General features: G+C 49.4%; 1 protein-coding gene across 1 annotated transcript in view; it reads left to right on the forward strand.

Annotated features, from left to right (window-relative positions):
* Nucleotides 1-5,409: 5,409 nt before the first annotated feature.
* The window catches only part of LOC122379007, a 61,509-nt gene continuing 50,245 nt past the window's right edge, over nt 5,410-16,673 (forward strand). The window contains exon 1 of the mRNA XM_043360807.1: nt 5,410-5,639. The gene's annotated coding sequence lies outside the window, so the exon portion shown is untranslated. The remainder of the gene's footprint in view (nt 5,640-16,673) is intronic.

The raw sequence follows: 16,673 nt of genomic DNA on the forward strand, positions 1-16,673 counted from the left end.
TTCAAGGTCAAGGTCAAGGTCAAAGGACGGGGAACGCTCTACAGCCTAAAGTTACCGTCCGATTGGCTTGTAAATGGTCTCAATCAATTCCTCGAACCCGATTCCAGCTTGACAGCGATTTCCAGGTCACTAGGTCATGACCTTCAAGGTCAAGGTCAAGGTCAAAAGACGGGGAACGCTCTACAGCCTAAAGTTACCGTCCGATTGGCTTGTAAATGGTCTTAATCGATTCCTCGCCCCTGATTCCAGCTTGACAGCGATTTCCAGGTCACTAGGTCATGACCTTCAAGGTCAAGGTCAAGGTCAAAGGACGGGGAACGCTCTACAGCCTAAAGTTACCGTCCGATTGGCTTGTAAATGGTCTCAATCGATTCCTCGACCCCGATTCCAGCTTGACAGCGATTTCCAGGTCACTAGGTCATGACCTTCAAGGTCAAGGTCAAGGTCAAAGGACGGGGAACGCTCTACAGCCTAAAGTTACCGTCCGATTGGCTTGTAAATGGTCTCAATCGATTCCTCGACCCCGATTCCAGCTTGACAGCGATTTCCAGGTCACTAGGTCATGACCTTCAAGGTCAAGGTCAAGGTCAAAGGACGGGGAACGCTCTATAGCCTAAAGTTACCGTCCGATTGGCTTGTAAATGGTCTCAATCGATTCCTCGACCCCGATTCCAGCTTGACAGCGATTTCCAGGTCACTAGGTCATGACCTTCAAGGTCAACGTCAAGGTCAAAGGACGGGGAACGCTCTATAGCCTAAAGTTACCGTCCGATTGGCTTGTAAATGGTCTCAATCGATTCCTTGACCCCGATTCCAGCTTGACAGCGATTTCCAGGTCACTAGGTCATGACCTTCAAGGTCAAGGTCAAGGTCAAAGGACTGGGAACGCTCTACAGCCTACAGTTACCGTCTGATTGGCTTGTAAATGGTCTCAATCGATTCCTCGACCCCGATTCCAGCTTGACAGCGATTTCCAGGTCACTAGGTCATGACCTTCAAGGTCAAGGTCAAGGTCAAAGGACGGGGAACGCTCTACAGCCTAAAGTTACCGTCCGATTGGCTTGTAAATGGTCTCAATCGATTCCTCGACCCCGATTCCAGCTAACAGCGATTTCCAGGTCACTAGGTCATGACCTTCAAGGTCAAGGTCAAGGTCAAAGGACGGGGAACGCTCTACAGCCTAAAGTTACCGTCCGATTGGCTTGTAAATGGTCTCAATCGATTCCTTGACCCCGATTCCAGCTTGACAGCGATTTCCAGGTCACTAGGTCATGACCTTCAAGGTCAAGGTCAAGGTCAAAGGACGGGGAACGCTCTACAGCCAAAAGTTACCGTCCGATTGGCTTGTAAATGGTCTCAATCGATTCCTCGACCCCGATTCCAGCTTGACAGCGATTTCCAGGTCACTAGGTCATGACCTCGCCATTTACAAGCCAATCAGACGGTAACTTAAGGCTGTAGAGCGTTCCCCGTCCTTTGACCTTGACCTTGACCTTGAAGGTCATGACCTAGTGACCTGGAAATCGCTGTCAAGCTGGAATCGGGGTCGAGGAATCGATTGAGACCATTTACAAGCCAATCGGACGGTAACTTTAGGCTGTAGAGCGTTCCCCGTCCTTTGACCTTGACCTTGACCTTGAAGGTCATGACCTAGTGACCTGGAAATCGCTGTCAAGCTGGAATCGGGGTCGAGGAATCGATTGAGACCATTTACAAGCCAATCGGACGGTAACTTTAGGCTGTAGAGCGTTCCCCGTCCTTTGACCTTGACCCTGACCTTGAAGGTCATGACCTAGTGACCTGGAAATCGCTGTCAAGCTGGAATCGGGGTCAAGGAATCGATTGAGACCATTTACAAGCCAATCGGACGGTAACTTTAGGCTATAGAGCGTTCCCCGTCCTTTGACCTTGACCTTGACCTTGAAGGTCATGACCTAGTGACCTGGAAATCGCTGTCAAGCTGGAATCGGGGTCGAGGAATCGATTGAGACCATTTACAAGCCAATCGGACGGTAACTTTAGGCTGTAGAGCGTTCCCCGTCCTTTGACCTTGACCTTGACCTTGAAGGTCATGACCTAGTGACCTGGAAATCGCTGTCAAGCTGGAATCGGGGTCGAGGAATCGATTGAGACCATTTACAAGCCAATCGGACGGTAACTTTAGGCTGTAGAGCGTTCCCCGTCCTTTGACCTTGACCTTGACCTTGAAGGTCATGACCTAGTGACCTGGAAATCGCTGTCAAGCTGATATCGGGGTCGAGAAATCGATTGAGACCATTTACAAGCCAATCGGACGGTAACTTTAGGCTGTAGAGCGTTCCCCGTCCTTTGACCTTGACCTTGACCTTGAAGGTCATGACCTAGTGACCTGGAAATCGCTGTCAAGCTGGAATCGGGGTCAAGGAATCGATTGAGACCATTTACAAGCCAATCGGACGGTAACTGTAGGCTGTAGAGCGTTCCCCGTCCTTTGACCTTGACCTTGACCTTGAAGGTCATGACCTAGTGACCTGGAAATCGCTGTCAAGCTGGAATCGGGGTCGAGGAATCGATTGAGACCATTTACAAGCCAATCGGACGGTAACTTTAGGCTGTAGAGCGTTCCCCGTCCTTTGACCTTGACCTTGACCTTGAAGGTCATGACCTAGTGACCTGGAAATCGCTGTCAAGCTGGAATCGGGGTCGAGGAATCGATTGAGACCATTTACAAGCCAATCGGACGGTAACTTTAGGCTGTAGAGCGTTCCCCGTCCTTTGACCTTGACCTTGACCTTGAAGGTCATGACCTAGTGACCTGGAAATCGCTGTCAAGCTGGAATCAGGGGCGAGGAATCGATTGAGACCATTTACAAGCCAATCGGACGGTAACTTTAGGCTGTAGAGCGTTCCCCGTCCTTTGACCTTGACCTTGACCTTGAAGGTCATGACCTAGTGACCTGGAAATCGCTGTCAAGCTGGAATCGGGGTCAAGGAATCGATTGAGACCATTTACAAGCCAATCGGACGGTAACTTTAGGCTGTAGAGCGTTCCCCGTCCTTTGACCTTGACCTTGACCTTGAAGGTCATGACCTAGTGACCTGGAAATCGCTGTCAACCTGCAATAAGGAACGAGGAATCGAATGAGGGCATTTTCATCAAATTCAATTCAATGTGTATTCACGATAGATCCACGCAAACTGGTGGCTTTTCGCCATCGTACGTAGTAAAAATAAAACAGTGATAAAAGGTAAACATACAGTAGCATCCATCCAAAGCACAGATACACAAACAAAAACGTAAGGCAGGTGACAGTATACCCATTATCCATATAGGGCGCACAGGTAATCACAGCACTCGCCAACAAACCTCATGGCTCCAGCTCTCGTCACGTTTCGACGGCACGCAGGTGGCGCTTTGCAGCAGTCTTGAATGAGGTTCCTGCAGGCTTCGGTACCTCATTATACAATTTCACACCGCTGAAACACAAGCGCTTGCGACCAGTCTCGGTACGAATACGTGGCACAGTCAGGAGGTCAGCAGACCGTGTGTCGTGATCGTGCTGGCGGCGAGCAGGAGCACCGATAGTCTGCGCTAATGGCGGCGGAACGAGGCATGACATGAGTCGGTGAATGACAAGAACTCGATGATAGGAAATGAGCTCGTCTGCTTTGAACCAACCCAGCGATCGAACCACGTCAGAAATATGGTCGGTCTTCCGACGTCCAGACACAACACGCGCAGCGAAGTTAATCAACTTTTGAATTCGGTGGACCTGCGTTTTGTTACAAATGCCGTATACAGACATGCAGTAGCGCATCACGGGAAAAACTAGCGCAGTAATGAGATATTTTACAGTGAGATATTTTACAAAATCGGTTTACTGGTTCTTGAGTTATTGCGTTCCCCGTCCGAATATCGAATTTTTAGTTTGATATTCGCGAACCTTGACCTTGACCTTGAAGGTCATGACCTAGTGACCTGGAAATCGCTGTCTACCTGGAATCGGGGTCGGGGAATCGATTGAGACCATTTACAAGCCAATCAGACGGTAACTTTAGGCTGTAGAGCGTTCCCCGTCCTTTGACCTTGACCTTGACCTTGAAGGTCATGACCTAGTGACCTGGAAATCGCTGTCAAGCTGGAATCGGGGTCGAGGAATCGATTGAGACCATTTACAAGCCAATCGGACGGTAACTGTAGGCTGTAGAGCGTTCCCCGTCCTTTGACCTTGACCTTGACCTTGAAGGTCATGACCTAGTGATCTGGAAATCGCTGTCAAGCTGGAATCGGGGTCGAGGAATCGATTGAGACCATTTACAAGCCAATCGGACGGTAACTTTAGGCTGTAGAGCGTTCCCCGTCCTTTGACCTTGACCTTGACCTTGAAGGTCATGACCTAGTGACCTGGAAATCGCTGTCAAGCTGGAATCGGGGTCGAGGAATCGATTGAGACCATATACAAGCCAATCGGACGGTAACTTTAGGCTGTAGAGCGTTCCCCGTCCTTTGACCTTGACCTTGACCTTGAAGGTCATGACCTAGTGACCTGGAAATCGCTGTCAAGCTGGAATCGGGGTCGGGGAATCGATTGAGACCATTTACAAGCCAATCAGACGGTAACTTTAGGCTGTAGAGCGTTCCCCGTCCTTTGACCTTGACCTTGACCTTGAAGGTCATGACCTAGTGACCTGGAAATCGCTGTCAACCTGCAATAAGGAACGAGGAATCGAATGAGGGCATTTTCATCAAAATCGGTTCACTGGTTCTTGAGTTATTGCGTTCCCCGTCCGAATATCGAATTTTTAGTTTGATATTCGCGAATATCAATCTGCTGCTCAATTGATGGACGTCCGAAAACAGGCCATTTAACATGTAAACCCTATGGGCTGGTAGGAAATGTACGCCGTGGAGCAGCAGTGCTACCAACTAACTTCGGCGGGGGCCGGCAGCAATCGCTAACAGCTAAGAGCCCTTTGTCTACGAGTTGGACCACTGAACTCTAAAATAATGACTTGGACAACATAACTGAGAAAATCATAAGTTTTGTTCAGTTAATTGCAATTCAGTGAAAAACACGTAGAATCACTTTGAATCAATGTCTTTTGATGTGGTTCATTTGAAAAAGAAGTAATTGAACACGTTGAGGATAGCATTTTTTTGCCCCCATAGAACTTCTTACAATTCTTTGACGTCAGAGAAGTTCACAAATTTGGGCAGAGCTTTTATTTTTTACTATCTCCTGCCTATAAATGAGCAATCAAACAACAAAAAATGGAAATCTTTCAATCATTTTTTCAACAATGTCCATAGAGAAATAATTTAGTTTAGTGCTGATATAAAATGAGGCGTTCTTAGGACGTCATTACGATGGCGGAAATAAATCATTTTCGCGGTGCTGAAGAGAGACCTTGAATAGGGCGCGTTTTCCTTTGTGGTTGACCTATTTCTGCTTATTTTAATTTCTATTTTAGGTGGCAGTTAAGGATGTTTTTATTTTCTTGTTTTTATGTTATGTGCTGAATATTTGATACTGGTGTGTATAATTTTCAATATTTTTCCTGCTAGGTAGTTAGGTAGGTGTATACTCTGAAAAATGGTCCAAAACAAGACAAATTTTGATTTACACTTTCTGGAGGCTCCTGTTCAATTGAACTAGCAGGTAAGCAATGCATAGCTTGTGACAATACATGAATGCTTTAGTCAATATAATGATGTTGAAGCATTGATGTCAAAAATGTCCCATGAGGTAGGTACCCATGACTTGTTTCGTAGACTGTAGAGGTACCTATCGGTAACCCTGGCGTCACCGGTAGCGTTTTTATTCAAGGTTAAGGTTTCCTGCATTAGGCAGTATTAGGCCACCGTGCCAAGCCGTAGCATGCTGTGACGTCACTGGGTAAGAGAACGTACCACGCTATCAGTATCAACTGAGACTCAGATAGACTCAGAACGACTCAGGCAGACTCAAACTGGCTCAGACCGACTCAAATCAATTCCGATCGACTCAGACCGACTCAGAACGACTCAACCGACTCAAATAGATTCCGATCGATTCCGATCGACTCAGACAGACTCAGAACGACTCGGGCAGACTCAAACTGACTCAGGCAGACTCAAACTGACTCGACCGACTCAAACTGACTCAGACCGACTCAACAGACTCAAATCGATTCCGATCGACTCAGACCGATTCAGAACGACTCAGGCGGACTCAAACCGACTCAAATCGATTCCGAGCAACTCAGGCAGACTCAGAATGACTCAGGCAGACTCAGACAGACTCAGGCAGACTCAAACCGACTCAGGCAGACTCAAACTGACTCGACCGACTCAGAACGACTCAAACTGACTCAGACCGACTCAAACTGACTCAGACCGACTCAACCGACTCAAATTGATTCCGATCGACTCAGACCGACTCAGAACGACTCAGGCGGGCTCAAACCGAATCAAATCGATTCCGAGCGACTCAGGCAGACTCAGAATGACTCAGACAGACTCAGAACGACTCAGGCAGACTCAAACCGACTCAGGCAGACTTAAACTGACTCGACCGACTCAGAATGACTCAAACTGAGTCAGACCGACTCAAACTGACTCAGACCGACTCAACCGACTAAAATCGATTCCGAGCGACTCAGACAGACTCAGAACGACTCAGGCAGACTCGGGCCGATTCAGATAAACTCAGGCAGACTCAAACCAACTCAGGCAGACTCAAGCTGATTCAGATCGATTCCGAGCGACTCAGAAAGACTCAGAACGACTCAGAACGACTCAGCCGGACTCAGGCGGATTCAAACCGACTCAACCGACTCAAATCGAGTCAGTTTGAGTCTGCCTGAGTCGGTTTGAGTTTGCCTGAGTCGTTCTGAGTCTGTCTGCGTCGATCGGAATCGATTTGAGACGGTTGAGTCGGTCTGAGTCAATTTGAGTCGTTCTGAGTCGGTCTGAGTCTATCGGAATCGAGTTGAGTCGGTTGAGTCGGTCTGAGTCAGTTTGAGTCTGCCTGAGTCGTTCTGAGTCTGTCTGAGTCGATCGGAATCGATTTGAGTCGGTTGAGTCAGTTTGAGTCGTTCTGAGTCGGTCTGAGTCGATCGGAATCTATTTGAGTCGGTAGAGTCGGTCTGAGTCAGTTTGGGTCGTTCTGAGTCGGTCTGAGTCGATCGGAATCGATTTGAGTCGGTTGAGTCGGTCTGAGTCAGTTTGAGTCTGCCTGAGTCGTTCTGAGTCTATCTGAGTCTCAGTCGATACTGATAGCGTGGTACGTTCTCTTACCCAGTGACGTCACAGCATGCTACGGCTTGGCACGGTGGCCAAATACTGCCTAATACAGGAAACCTTAACCTTGAACGAAAACGCTACCGGTGACGCCAGGGTTACCGATACCGACTGTAGGTATGTATTTTTATGGGTGCTCTCTTAGCAGATGCCCCTCCCTTCCTCTCTTCCTCCCTCCCTCTTCCTCTCTCCCTCTCCCTCTCCCTCTCTCTCCCTCTCCCTCTCTCCCTCTCCCTCCCTCCCTCCCTCCCTCCCTCCATCTTCCTCTCTCTCCCCTCTCCCTCTCTCCCTCTCCCTGCCTCTCCCTACCTCTCCCCTCTTTCCTCTCTCCTCTCTTTTTCTCTCTTTCTCTCCCTGGCCCCCTCACCCTAACCCTTGCCCTCACCATCTCTCTCCCCCTCTCTCCCTCTCCCTCTCCCTCTCTCTTTCCTCCCTCTCTCCCTCTCCCTCTCCCTCTCTCTCTCCCTCATTCACTCAATCTCTCTTTCCTCCCTCTCTCCCTCTCCCTCTCCCTCTCCCTCTCTCCCTCTCCCTCTTTCCTTCTCCCTCTCTTTGCTTCCTCTCACTCTCTCTTTCTCTCTTTCTTTCTGTTTCTCTCTCCCTCTTGCACTCTATCTCCATCCCCATATCTCTGTCTGTCTGTCTGTCTGTCTGTCTGTCTGTCTGTCTGTCTGTCTGTCTGTCTGTCTGTCTGTCTGTCTGTCTGTCTGTCTGTCTGTCTGTCTGTCTGTCTGTCTGTCTGTCTATCTGTCTGTCTGTCTGTCTGTCTGTCTGTCAGGTGACCATGGGCCCCGCTGGTAACCAGGCGCCCCTTAAGTAACCAGGGACCCCATCAATAACCAGGGCCCCTCAGTAAACGGGGGCCACTCAGGTAAGTGTAGGAGTCCCGCAGATAACCAGGGCCGGCAAGGTTTCTCAGGTCCGTTTTTGACAAGGCTCTTGTTGACTCAGGTGCGAGCCCTTTGCCATCAGCAGAGGGCCCTTTCAAGCCTTTTGAGGGCCGTTTAACGTCTCTTGAGTTCCCATTGAGGCCTTCTAAGGGCCCTTTGAGCAGTCGAGGGGCCTTTGAGGCCTTTTGAGGGTCTCTTGACGTCAGCTGAGGACCGTTGGACGCCAGCTGAGGATCGTTTTTGGTCCTTCTGATGGCCATTAGACGCCAATGGATGACCCTCTGACACCAACTGGGGCCCTCTGACACCAGCTAAGGGCACTTTAAGTTTGACGCTAGCTCAGGGCCCTCTGACATTAGCTGGGGGAGGGCCCTCTGACGCTAGCTCAAGGCCCTTTGACGCTCTTTAAGGCCTTCTGAGGGCCCCTTGAGGTCTTCTAAGGGCCCCTTGAGGCTTTTTGAGGGCCGCTTGACGCCAACTGAGGACCGTTTGAGGCCTTCTGATGGCCATTTGGCGCCAGCTGGGGGCCATCTGGCACCAGCTGGGGGCCCTCTGTCACCAGCTAAGGACCCTTTAGAGCCTTCGGAGAGCCATTTGACGCAAGGGCATGGCCCTCTGACGCCAGCTCAGGGACCTTTGACACCCTTTAAGGCCTTCTGACGTCCGTTTGACGTTAGCTGAGGGCCCTTTGAGGCTATCTGAGGGCCCTTTAAGGCCATCTGAGAGTCCTTTGAGGTCATCTGAGGGCTCCTTAAGGCCATCTGAGGGCCTTTTGACACCATCTAAGGGCCGTTTGACACCAGATGAGGGCCCTATGACGCTAACTGAGGGCCCTTCGAGGCCATCTGAGGGCCTTTTGAGACCATCTGAGGGCCCTTTAAGGCCATTTGAGGGCCCGTTGTACACGGTCTTCGGTGGTCTAAGGATTAGTTAGAGGCCCATTTGAGGCGGCCTTCGGCCGCCTCAAATGGGCCCCTTCCTTCGAGTTGGGCCCCCCAACTCGAATGGGGGGGGGCACGGGCCCGTGTGCCCCCCCTTGTGTGCGCCCTTGGTTAGAACTTAGAAGCCTGCTAAGGGTAAGATGTCGCCGGCTGAAGCGGCATCGGCCGACGCGGGAAACGCGGCAATCACAATTTTGTGTTTACACACTCATAACTCTATATAATACTGAACGAGGCCGGTGTAAATAAATTTTCAAGACCGAGGTCCTTACTGGATTTTTGAACGAGGCCGAAGGCCGAGTTCAAAAATCAGTAAGGACTGAGGTCTTGAAAATTTATCACCGGCCGAGTTTGGTATGTATTTTACTGTATGCCAACGATAAATTTATTTTCTGGACCGAAGCTCTTAGCCGACTTAGGAACGAGACCATCACAAAATGTTGGCTTTAGTGCATTCTGGTAATGCATTTTTGACCGTGGTCAATTTGCTTACACCAGTTCAAGGCCCTATATACTAGGTAGAGTCATCCGGGGATTTCACGAAAAGCTGTGACGTCACACGTCCTCAGATCGCGTTGCCCCGTATCAAAACCGTAGAAATGGGTCACTTTCCGACGGCTGGTACAGAAAATCTAGGGGTGCTTGCAGTATTCTGTTTATGCCAGCGAATAGGCCGTTTCAAGCTCTATCTTTTATCTAAATACATTTTTTCTCTATCTTTTTCACATTTCTTGCTATAAGGTGATATCCTCGGCCCTGCTCTCGACTCTTCGCTCCGGCGCCGTCGGTGGCGGCCGCAGTAGCTCAGTGGTATGATCTTCGCTTCCTACCCGGGCGATGCGGGTTCGATTCTAGTTCGTGGCGTAACTTTATCGCTTAGCGGTACGTACAACCTACGTTTGCGAGACTAATTTATGCGCCTTTTTCAATTAACGCAGTCCGTTTCAAGCCTAATTTATTGCCCTATTGTACTCTTATTACTCAGTTCAGCGTACCTTAGTAAGGGATTTAACCAAGCATCTGAGGGAAGCGGCGAACGACGTTCTCCATACGCGATTTCCCATTTGAATCTTGCCCCTAGTTCATAAGCTCCAACATCATGTCATTGTTTAAGCAACATAATTTAAATTTTCAGAAAAGTCACGGGAGCTGCCGTATTACTACATCTAATATAATATCTATTATCTAATAATATAATATATTATGCACCTAATTGAGTAGACTGGCGCAGCCCATCAACAGCAACAGTGTGCTGTAGGCATGTCGTCTCGTGCCACGTGTTTTCCGCAGCAGTTGATGTACACAATAAAATGGTAACCGTCATTATATAAATCAATAATATAGCATAATCAACACTGCACATCAGTACCTACGCATTCATAGGACAGCACTAAGCCTGGCAATCACACTTGAATCTCCCGACTAGGCCAGGCACTCGGCTCCGGCGGACACGTCACCCGCACAGCCGCCCAATGGTCGCTAGTCACACCTCACGGCGCGTCGATAGGAGGGCAGCAATGAGTCTGGCTATCACACGCCGGTCAAAACTGACATTCAGATGTCTCAGCTTCTTCTACCACAGAACTACAGACACGCTGACGGACCCGTTTGGCTGCTCCCAGGCGGCGACAGTTTCAGCAGCTTGCGCTTGATTCATGGGATCTGAGTCGGATATGCAGCCCGGTGCGAACCAGCTCCAACAGCCGCCGAACAATGCCCGGATCCAGGACCACAGAGTACAGACGGTCCACGATGATGCAGAAGAGCACCTCGAACGCCTCGATCACTGTCATTCCCTCCCGCTTTAGCCAGACGTCCTCAGGTAGCTTCGGCACCGCCCTACCGGTGTCGGTCGCTGCACCGTCGTCTCCAGCATACTCTCCGATGACCGGCGGTACTGTCGGCTGCAAGGTGACCGCCCGGAACGCCTCCTCCACCGCTGCCGTCAGCTCCACTGGACGGCGGACGCTGGAACTGGATCTGGAAAGGGAACGTTTGCATAGCTTTTAGCCTTTAGGGGCATTTAATCTTCTCAGTTCAGCAGTCAACTGAGGGAGCCGTTTGTGTGCGCGCATGCATGTCCGCATGCACATCACCATTATCGGTAATACGAAGCATATATTCATGTATTTTTTATATTTTCAAGCCCTGACCATGAGGCTATTTTTATGCCGTGGTCATAAAGTGTTCTAAAACATCATAATACAATAATGGAATACGAAAGGGTTATTAAAGGCATGCAATTTCATCGAAAAGCTTTATATGGGTCTACGTTTTCGAATTTTATCGATGAGTTATGTTATTATTACAAGTTATACCCACCGTACGGCGTACTGTCATGGCCGCCAAGCAGACTCACCTGTATCTGCAGAACCTCCAACGTTTCGTTGCCGAGGTTGTCACGCTCCAGCCGCTGACCAGTGCTGACAAACGCCGTGTCAGTCTCTAGGCGCACTGCGCGGGTCCAGCAGGACAAGGTGCTCGCAGAAGGCGGCGGAATCTTCAGCACACCAGCTTGAGCGTACTTGTAGCCTTTAAGCGGTGAGCGGAAGACGGCCAGATCAGCGGTAGTCTACCGCACGGCGTACTGTACGGCGTACATGGCTGGCTTACGGCGTAAGCCAGCCAAATGAGCGGCAGACAAGCCTGCACGATGAGCGGCAGACGACCCAACCAGGCGAGCAGCAGACGGACAGGCGAGCGGCAGACGAGCCAACATTGGCGAGCAGCAGACGAGCCAACAAGGCGAGCAGCAGACGGACAGGCGAGCGGCAGGCAGGCTAGCCAGGTGAGCGGTACGTGAACAGTAGACAAGTCCGCCAGATCAGCGGCAGACAGGCCAGCCAGGCGAGCGGCAGACGGGCCAGCCAGGCGAGCGGTGGACGGCCAGGCGAGCGGCAGACAACCCGGCCAGGTGAGCGGCAGATAAGTCAGCCAGGCGAGGGGTAGATGAGCAGTAGATGAGTCATCCTGGCGAGCGGCAGAGAACCAGATGAGTGGCCAGATGAGCAGAAGCGGAGCCAGCTATGTGAGCAGCAGCCGCTCAAGCCCGACATCCTGCTTCAGCACCTTCCACAACTAGCAGAGCTCTGGCCTCTGGGGCCCACAGTCTGGGCATGTTGGCGGACCTGTTTGGCTGCTCTCCTCGCGGCAGCAGCCTCAGCCTAAGCTTGATTGAGGAATCGTAGTCGGATGTGCAGCCTGTTACGAACCAGCTTCCTGGCGATCCGGAGGTCCAGGCCCGGTTCCTTTTGTCGCAGCAGCTCCATGAGCCGCCGAACAATGCCCGGGTTCCGGTCCGCAGATGGGCCCATGAGGATGCAGAAGAGCACCTCGAACGCCTCCACCACGGACATCCAATGCTCTGACGGGCGACGGCACCATTAGCCCTCCTCTGCTCACCGACCGGATCCAACTCTGGGACACTGCTCGGTGGCGCCACACGCGTCGGCAGACCGAGGGATGGGTCGATATTTTGGCAGCTCGCTATCACATAACCAGCCACGAATGCAGGCGTCCTCAGCAGCTGTAGCCCTCGCCTGCACAGTGTTGGTCGCCGCACCGCCGTCTTCAGACTCCTCTGTGATACTGATGACCGGCGGCACTTTCGGCTGCAGGGTGACGGCCCGAAACTCCTCCACCGCTGCCGTCAGCTCCGCTGGGCGTTGGATCTGAAAAAGGAAAGTTTATTGAACTTTTAGCGGCACTTATTATTATTTTCTTGGTTCTACGGTGACGGGGGGAGTCTTTTGTCTTCGCATGATTATTATTAAACACGCACAGTGCAAGGAGGGGGAGGGGGGGGGGGGGGCGAATACTGCCCACGCATCCTGTTTTTCGCAACTGACTCACGCCGCAATCATTATGTTAACATCACATCTTCAGTACCTGCCTCGAATTTAGATACGCATCTTGCTGTGAAAGCAATAAGTAAATCAGGCTACAACTTTTCTACCATCAGGGGTTTAAAATCAAGCAGTTTGACTATGACAGCGCCGGACGGTTCCGTCTTTGCTCTGCGCAGCTTATCGCTCCATCGAATCGGGTCAAATCTGTGTGAAAGCTTAGAAATGAGGATATTAGAATTGCTTTTAATGCGAATTTCATCTAACACAAGAGTGTGCCAACATTCCACTAACCTGCTGTCATCGTGTGGGTTCTTGATCCAGGTTTTGGTTGGCGTGACTCCCATCTGCTCCCACAGCTTTTCGTTGGAGGAGTGCATGTCACTCGTTGCCGCCACCACCGACAGACCGATGCTCTCGAGGCGGACGATGACGTGCACCAGCTCGCCTGGCGTCATGGCTGAGTCCAGGTGGTAGTACAGGGGCTGTTTCCACGGCGAGCAAAGTTCCCGCACCATCAGTAGCTGCAGCTTCGAACCGCGCAACACTTGGTCGGCGGTACTGTCGTAGCAGTAGCGGCTGTCGAGCGACATCTCATCGAAGCTGATGACGCACAGACGGTCCATGTCGCTCATGTCAGTCGTGATAGCCTCAAGGACGGAAGCAGCGGCGTCCATCACACCGGGTGTGACGCGGAACGCGCGGGTCCAGCGAGACAGGGTGCTCACAGAGGGCAGCGGGATCTTCAGCACACCTTGAGCGCACTTGTAGCCCCTGTGCGTGAGGCACCGCAGACCGAGCGCCTTGGACACGTCTCCAGGAGACCAGCGGATCCGGCGCCCTGTCGCCGCCTGGCGCACCTGATCACGGGACAGAACCCCGGACTCTAGAAGACGGTCCAGCTGTGATCCTTTTTCGGTGGCGATACGCAGGCGGCGCTGAAGGTGCGACCTCTTCTCGTTCCGCCACTTCCTGCTGAGCTTCCATTGGCGCTGTTGCATGTCATTCAGCTCCCCTTCCAGGCGCACTACTTGCTCAAGAGGAGTGGTTTCCTCGAAGACGATCACTGAACAATCAGGTCCAGGATCTGATCCAGGCCGTTCCGGAGCAGGTCCAGGATCGCCGGTCGGACTACCGCCGTCGCTGTCCCTGGAGGCGACAGAAAAACAGTGAATGTTAAAACTGCTATGTATAAATTCTCCTGTTATCCGGCATTGCGCGATTGGATGGTAGGGGTCGGGGTGTACGCAACAAGCTCTGCTTAGCATTAGCACCAGCTCAATATACCAGAATTGGACACCCAAAACATTTGAGAGGTACCACTGGCTGGACACCCGAGAATTGGACACTGAACGCATAGCTACCTATCATCGATACCTATTCAATGTTCAAAAGGTCAAACAGGCATATCGTGAGGGAATATAGTGGTAAAAAGCTAGATGATACAACAATGATACCTATAACAAAATGATACACCAATGATACAACAAACAGGCGCACTTATGTTTATTCCAGGAAAAGAAAACAACCCCTATTTTTGAAAACTTACTTTTAAAAGCACTTCACAAGATTTACCTCTGCCAGATATGTTTCCAATGACGGGCTCTAGGTAGGTACTTTTTGAATTCCTTGAGCACCATATGAATTAACAAAACATTGCCTAAAGCTTGACTGTGAAAATCATAAAACTGTCGTTGTCAGTTTGGTCAAGCTCACAAGTTTGTGCTACAATCCAATCTCACATCATAAGGTCAAAACAAATAGCATACCTCGACAGCTCTTGACCAGACCCTGCAGTGGTCAGCTCGTCACTCAGCTTCTTTGCAGCTGCAGCTGCAAACGCCCATCTCGCTGTGCAGATGTCACCTCTTGTCTCCTGCAAGGAAATAATGATTTAATGAAGCAAAACAAAGGACAATGTAAAGAACACTTCATTCTGTCAGCAGATCTAGCAGAGAAATAGATATGTTAACTGAGTTCTGTATGATCGCAAGATGTCTAAAGTTACATTTAGGTCATAAGTGTCATAAGACAGATCTGAGCAAAAACTGAATACGTAAGGAAAATCGGGCAACAAATGTTCTTGTAAGGTCATTTCAAAAGGCAAAAGCATAACATCTAAAAAAAAGTACTTATTCAATTCATACATAAAAATATCAGTGCAAAGCGTAATGATGCTGATGCAGCCTGAAAATTTGCATTAAAAAGTCAAAGATAATACTAATTACCTACTCAGTACCTGCTATAAACATCAAGTGACAAATTTGTGAACTATGGACAATAATAAAACGTGAAATATCCTAATCGCATAGCGGACATTTCAGGTACCTACTGCCAGTTATTTGTGAAAAGTTGTTAGACTCGCCTATTTTGTTTTCCAACAAAGGATAAGTACCACCTGGACACTGGAGAATACCTCATTGCGTCATTGATGCATCACTTACTCATCCTTATTAGCTGGCTCAGCTATCAAATATCAGCTATCAGTTATCAGCTATACCCGCCTTGAGTTGATAATCATAGGTTCAAGGTTTCATAGCCGGCCATACACACATGTTTTAGTATTACAGCTTTTTTTAGACATCTCATGAGATGCGAGATCTGTCGACGCTAGCAACTTTTCTGGCAAAGTTCTCAGAAAAATTGTGACTAAGTTTATTCTAAAAAGAGACCTACACGTTGGTATAGTCTCTGGTAACTAAGGAGGATTGTATACCAATGTATATGATAATAAAAATGGGAAATTTTGAGTGGAATATAGAAAAGAAAACATCCAAACAAACATCCAGCAAATGATCACATCCATGATTACCCATATTTTTAACCTCAAACCTGTTGTATGTTTTTGGTTTGCAGATTGTGTAAAGGTTCAACTCACCTGTTGGGGTTCCCTACTTGATGAGCGCAGCCATATGGGCTAGTTCAGGATGGAATGAGCCTGAGGGAGGGAACCCACAAGGAAGGAACTGTTGTATTTTTGTTGGTTTGTAGGTTATGTTGGGTTATGTTAGGTTAGATTTGTTTTGTTTCTGATTTATTATTCTCCAGGAAGCCCCTGTCCTTTGTTGGACAAATGAAACACGCATGGGCTGAGCATCTGAAACAAGACGACTGACAAAAATAATGAATGAAATCACTAAAATATACCTATGCAAAACTGTAAATTAAATGATATTCCATGCAGCTTGCCTGAAGGTTGATGACGGGAATTTGATGGATGGTACTGCTCCAGCCTTCAGCTTGGGCTTCAACTTCACATTTGATGGCATGACAGATCGCTGAACTTTGAAGAAATCATCCAGGTCAGGTCATCATCCAAAAAAATTTCCCACACACTCGGGCAGTCTTGACATTGATTTTGTCCTTTCTGGCGCACCTATGTGCATCCATTCTGATTTCAAGTTACTGATTTTGGGGAATGAAAAGAATGAGAGTCCTGGACTATTCCTAGAGTTGTTGAAACACTTTGAAACGGCGCAGTGTGGCATGCTGACTCACAAAAACTTAAAACACTCACTCAAACCAAGCAAAGTAATAACGATCTAACAAATATAGGTAGGTATTGTTACTGTTCAGCCGACACCGACCAAAATCCACAGAAGAAGAACGGCTGCAAGAAGAGAGAGCAGGCGCAAAGTAAACAATTTTAAAAATGGCGGCGCAACGCGCCACTAAACGTAACATTTGCGCAGAAGCTGTCGATATTGTGACGTCATTAGTCACATTTTTGCCTATG

This window comes from Amphibalanus amphitrite, unplaced genomic scaffold (assembly GCF_019059575.1).
Source record: "Amphibalanus amphitrite isolate SeventyFive unplaced genomic scaffold, NRLGWU_Aamphi_draft 000069F_arrow, whole genome shotgun sequence".
Taxonomy (NCBI): Eukaryota; Metazoa; Arthropoda; class Thecostraca; order Balanomorpha; family Balanidae; genus Amphibalanus; species Amphibalanus amphitrite.